We start from the raw sequence: 6,000 nt of genomic DNA, 5'->3' as shown, positions 1-6,000 counted from the left end.
AAAAGTTCATGAATTAGCCTAATCTGTCCCCTGGATCCAGGTTGCCTGGCCCACTTGAGGAGGAAAATAACCAAGCTGATGAAAACTACTTCCAAAGTCATAGTACAGCATGAATGGGTCAGAACTGTGTTGTCTATTAATGCAAAAGACATTATGTAATTAGCTTACTTTCCACTTCTTAAACACATGAGTTGCTAAAGTTGATTGAGTTGCAATCATCTGGGGGAATCAGTAGTCAGTGAGGACAAGTGCCCAGATCCTAGCCGTGACAACAGAGAAAGCACGAGCCCAGGTTCCTGGTTTCCACTGGTACACAAAACGAATAGGAAGAATGCAGACTTTCCCCCCCACTATCCCCCTCAAACAGTTTTGTTCTCCCACTAATTTTTTAAGGCTTAAAAAAACAAATTGCAGGGTAGGGGAGGGAAGGATTGGGAGTCTGGGATTAGCAGATACAAACTATTATATCTAGGATGGATAAACAACAAGGTCCTACTATAGAGCACAGGGAACTATATTCAACATCCTGTGGTAAACCATAATGGAAAAGAATATGAAAAAGAATATATATATACACATATATATGTATAACCGAATCACTTTGCTGTACAGCAGAAATTAACACAACATAGTAAATCAACTATACTTCAACTACATTTTAAATAACTAAATAAAAATAAAAGAAAACAATTGCAAGTTTTTGTCTCATATTTGCCTCTAGCTAAGCATTTTAAATTTGTTCTTAATTTTTTTTAACAATTAAATGGCAAAAACTCCTATAGTCGTATGTTCCTCACTCACTCCTTACCTGACTTGGTACAATTGCCCTGACTGTGTGAGCCTTCACCTGCTTTCCATATGTTGTGTCAAGGTGCAACTCTATAGTATGGATTGTGTCTCTTAATGCTTGACTTGAATTTCATTGAGGAAAACCTTGCCTATTCTTTAGTAACATAACCACTTTTCTAAAGTTCTTCTGTCATTACAGTCTGTAATGTTCCTTATCACGTGAGGAATTCTAGTTTTTCCTGAGCTGATTCTGATTTTTTGTTTTTTTTGTTTTTTTTTTTTGAAAAGCATGAGAAACTTACTTCAATTATATTTTAAAATGAGTTGATTTTTGTGATGGTGACAAACAAATAAGGACACGTTGTAAAATATAGGCTGAGAATTTTAAATATTTTTGTTGCGATACTGTGATTTATAAGGAATATTTATATTTGGTCATTCAGTTGACCAAAACACATTTCGCATCTATATTTGGTCATCTACAGTTTCTGGCTCACAGTCCCCAAACCCTTGAAATTTCCTGAACAGTAAGAGAAATGGGAGTCTCTTTGTTATGATATGTGGTCTCTTGTGCTCAGTTCCTGAAAATGCTTCATTGAAACAAAGGTGAAATGTGTGTCTTGTTATTCACAACAAGCTCTTACTATCCGGACTGGGTTTATGTTAATGGGGTGACTCTTGGAACACACCTAAGGATGGGGATTGGTTGCCAGGGGAACCAACCATGAACAGAGGGTTGGAACTATTAGCCCCAACCCCTGATTTCCAGGGAGGGAAGAGAGACTAGAGGTTGAGTCAGTCACCAATGGCCAATGAGTTAACCAACCAGGCACACCTAATGAAGCCTCCATAAAACCCCAAATGAGGATTTTGTGGGGAACCACCATGTTGGGAAATTGGACACTTCCACGTACCACTGTGTTGGGCCCCATGCTCCACAAGGACAAAAGTTCCTTTGTTCGGGATCCCCCTCCCAACCTCCCTAATGCCCTATGAATCTTTTCATCTGGCTGGTTCATATTGTTTAATATCCATTGCAATGAATCGGTAATCTAGTGAGTAAACGGATTTTCCTGAGTCCTGTGAGCCATTCTAGCAAATTAATTAAACCCAAGGAGGGGGTCGTGGGAACCTTTTATTTATAGCCAATGGGTCAGAAGCACAGGTAACAAGCTGGACCTGAGACTGGCATCCAAAGTGGAGGGGGGTCTTGCGGGACTGAGCTCTTTACCAGTGGAATCTGATTCTATCTCCAGTTAGCTAGTGCCAGAATTGAGGTGAGTTCTCAGACACCTTGCTTGCGTCTGAGAATTGCTTGTTGGTGTGGCAGAGCACCCCTCCCCCTCCAACACACACACACAAGAGGGAACTAAGTCCAGGAACCTAATTTATTTATGCAGCAATATATTAACTTTCTACAGAAGTCTAGGAAGGTAGTTCTGAAAACCAAAACAAAACATTAAATGAATAGAAGGAAATAAAGTGAGAAGAGTCACAACTGTCATGGATGAATTTCATTTGAATGCTTTGTTCATTTAAAGATCTCTTCTCCAACTATAGGAGCTTAAAGGACAACAAGAAGGCTGGTGAAGTGACACCCCCTGCTGACCTGTAAGAGAATGCTATGTCATTTCCCTACATTTACTCTGACAGGCCAAATCTCCAGGCCTTTTTCCTGGAGATTATGATGAGTGAGGACACATTATGTTCCTTCCTCCCAGATTACAATGAAAATCGGTAATTGCAGGAAAGTTTAGAGGTTGATTTGGGACCCTCGCACATGCTGATCCTTTACTCTTAGATTCTATGACACCAAAACTGTCCTATAATTTGACTAGTTCTAGCCAGGAACGCACTGTCTTGGAATTATACTGTACTGACAGCTCTGGATAATCCTAAATCATTTAGGTCAGTTTTATTAGACCAGCTTTACAGATAGAGAGACTGAGTTTAGTAAACAAGATAGATAAAATTTTGGTTTTTCATTATTAGTTAGACTATCTAGATTAGTGTGATTGGTATGCACTGGTGTTCCCATAGGATCTAAAAGTCTTCTATTTTCCAATGCCTAAAAGTGGGTACCAAAGGCCCACTTACTAGCCGTTTCCATAGGAGAATGTCTGACCCAACAGTCCTTCTGAATAACTCTTGGCTTAGAATTTGACCAGGCTCTGGGAACTTTCCTGGTGGTCCAGTGGGTAAGACTCCACAGTCCCAATGCAGGGGGCCCGGGTTCAATCCCTGATCAGGGAACTAGATCCTGCATGCATGCTGCAACTAAGAGTCCACACGCTACAGCTAAAAGATCCCTCATGCTTCAACTAAGACCTGGCATAGCCTAAATAAATAAATATTAAAAAGAAAAATCTTTGAAAAAAAAAGAATTTCAGCAGGCTCTGAGTTTTCTCTTAATGGCCACAGACCTAAGGCTTTTTCTGTGTACTTTAAAATCTTCCTTTAATTCTCTAGCACCCCCAAAGTTAGTGATTTGTATTATGCAGCACTTAAAATAGCAAAGCTTGAACTAGAATCTGATTCCAGGGTTAAATAAACTTCTTGAAGATAGGAGCTGGGTCTTCCTAAAATTGCTATAACACCAAGTAGGCATAATTTTCTTTAAAATCTTTGGTTAATCCTTTCGCCAATAGGAAGAATTGATGTTAAGAACTGGGGAAATTTCATTCTATTTACAGTCCTACAAAAATATTGACTTTATTATAGTTTGCCAATGCATATCATTTAAAAGTACATACTTTAGATCTCAAGTTACTGAGAGCAATACTACAAAGCTACAGTAATCAAAACAGCATGGTACTGGCACAAAAACAGACACACAGATTAATGGAACAGAACAGAGATGCAGAAATAAACCCACACAGACAAGGTCAATTCATCCACAACAAAGGAGCAAGAATACACAGTGGAGGAAAGACAGCCTCTTCAAGAAATGGTCTTGAGAAAATTGTACAGCAACATGCAAAAGAATCAAACAAGACTACTTTCTCATGCCATGCATAAAAATAAACTCAAAATGGACTAAAGACCTAAATGTAAGACCTGAAATCATAAAACTCCTGGAAGAAAATACAGGCAGCACGTTATTTGGCATTGGTCTTAGCAGTATTTTTTTGCATGTTTCCTCAGGCAAGGGAAACAAAAGCAAACATTAAAAAATGGGATTATATCAAACTAAAAAACTTTTGTACAGTGAAGGAAACTATTGACAAAACGAAAAGGCCGCCTACTGAATTGGAGAAGATTTTTGCAAATGATATATCCAATAAGGGTTTGATATCCAATATATACCAAAAACTCATACAACTCAACATCAAAATAACAAATAACCTGATTAACTAATGGGCAGAAGGCCTGAATAGACATTTTTCCAAAGAAGACATACAGATGGCCAACAGGCACATGAAAAGATGCTAAACATCACTAATCATCAAGGAAATGCAAATCAAAACCACAATGAGATATCACCTCACACCCATCATAATGACTATTATCAAAAAGATAACAAATTACAAGTACTGCAGAGGATGTGGAGAAAAGGGAACCCTTGTACACTGTTGGTGGGAATGTTGGTGCAGCCTCCATGGAAAACAGTATGGAGGTTCCTCAAAAAATTAGTTTATTGTAGTCCCATTTCTTTATTTTTGATTTTGTTTCCCTTGCCTGAGGAGATATATCCAAAAATGCATTGTTAAGACCAATGCCAAAGAATTGATCCGGCAATTCCACTCTTGGATATTTATCCAAAGGAAAAAAAACACTAATTCTAAAAGATACGTGCACCCCTATGTTCATTGCAGCATTACTTACAGTAGTCAAGATATGGAAACAATCTAAGTGACCATCAATAGATAAATGGATAAAGAAGATTTTATATATATATATATACACACACACACTCACACACACACACACACACACACACACACACTAGAATATTACTCAGTCATTGAAAAAAAAAAGTCTTGCCATTTGTGACTACATGGATAGACCTAGAGGGTATTTTGCTAAGTGAAATAAGTCTGACATAGAAAGACAAATACTGTATAATTTCACTTACATGTGGAATCTAAAAAACAAAACAAACAAACACGCATAACTAAACAAAAACAGAATCATAGGTACAGAGAACAAACAGGTGGTTGTCAGAGGGGAGTGGGGTAGGGAGAGGAGAGAAATAGGTAAGGGAGATTAAGAGGTACAAATTTCCAGTTACAAAACAAATGATGGTTACAAAATGTACAGTATGGGAAATATAGTCAATAATTATCCAATATCTTTGTGTAGTGACAGATGGTAACTAGACTAACACGGTGATCATTTTGAAATGTACAGAAATATTGAATCGCTAAGTTGTGTACTAGGCTCCAACATAGTCTTGTAGGTCAATTATACTTCAAAGACAAACAAACAAACTCGTAGAAAAATAAATCAGATATATGGTTACCAGAGGTTGGGGGTAGGGGGAGGAGATATTGGATGAAGGTGGTCAAAAGGTACAAACTTCCAGTTATAGGATAAACAAGTACTAGTGATGTAATGTATCGATACAACATGATAAATATTATTAACACTGCTGTATGTTATATATGAAAGTTAAGAGTAAATCCTAAGAGTTCTCATCACAAGGAAAAAAATCTATATTTTTTTCTATTTCTTTAATTTTGTATCCATATGAGATGATGGATGTTCACTAAATTTATTGTAATAATCATTTCAGGATGTATGTAAGTCAGATCATTATGCTGTACACCTTAAACTTATACAGTGCTGTACGTCCACTATCTCAATAAAACTGTAAGGAAAAAATGTTACTGACAGCATTTACTGGATATGTTCTTTTAAAAAGTATTTTCCACAACATTTTATTCTTCCACTCTGGCACATTTACATTTCTTATTAAAGTAAAAAAGATGTTGCATTCAGATTTAAAGTAACTCAGTGCTTGGAATAGGGCCTGGCATATAGGAAAAGCCCATAAACATCAACTATTATCAGATGCTCTAGGGCAACAGTACTTAGAATATAATACATGGGCACCTGGGTGTCCTCAAAATCCTATCAGGAGATCCACAAGGAAAAACATTTTCATAACAATGCTAAGGTATTAATTGCCCATTATTTATTTAACCATTACTAGAAGTTATTGTACTCTTTACTGCTAGTACTGATACTCATATTATAGTCATTGAATCC

Source organism: Balaenoptera physalus, assembly GCF_965194825.1.
Source record: "Balaenoptera physalus genome assembly, chromosome: 1".
NCBI classification, from domain to species: domain Eukaryota; kingdom Metazoa; phylum Chordata; class Mammalia; order Artiodactyla; family Balaenopteridae; genus Balaenoptera; species Balaenoptera physalus.
The sequence above is the reverse complement of the archived record's forward strand: the minus strand, read 5'-3'. Positions refer to the sequence as shown.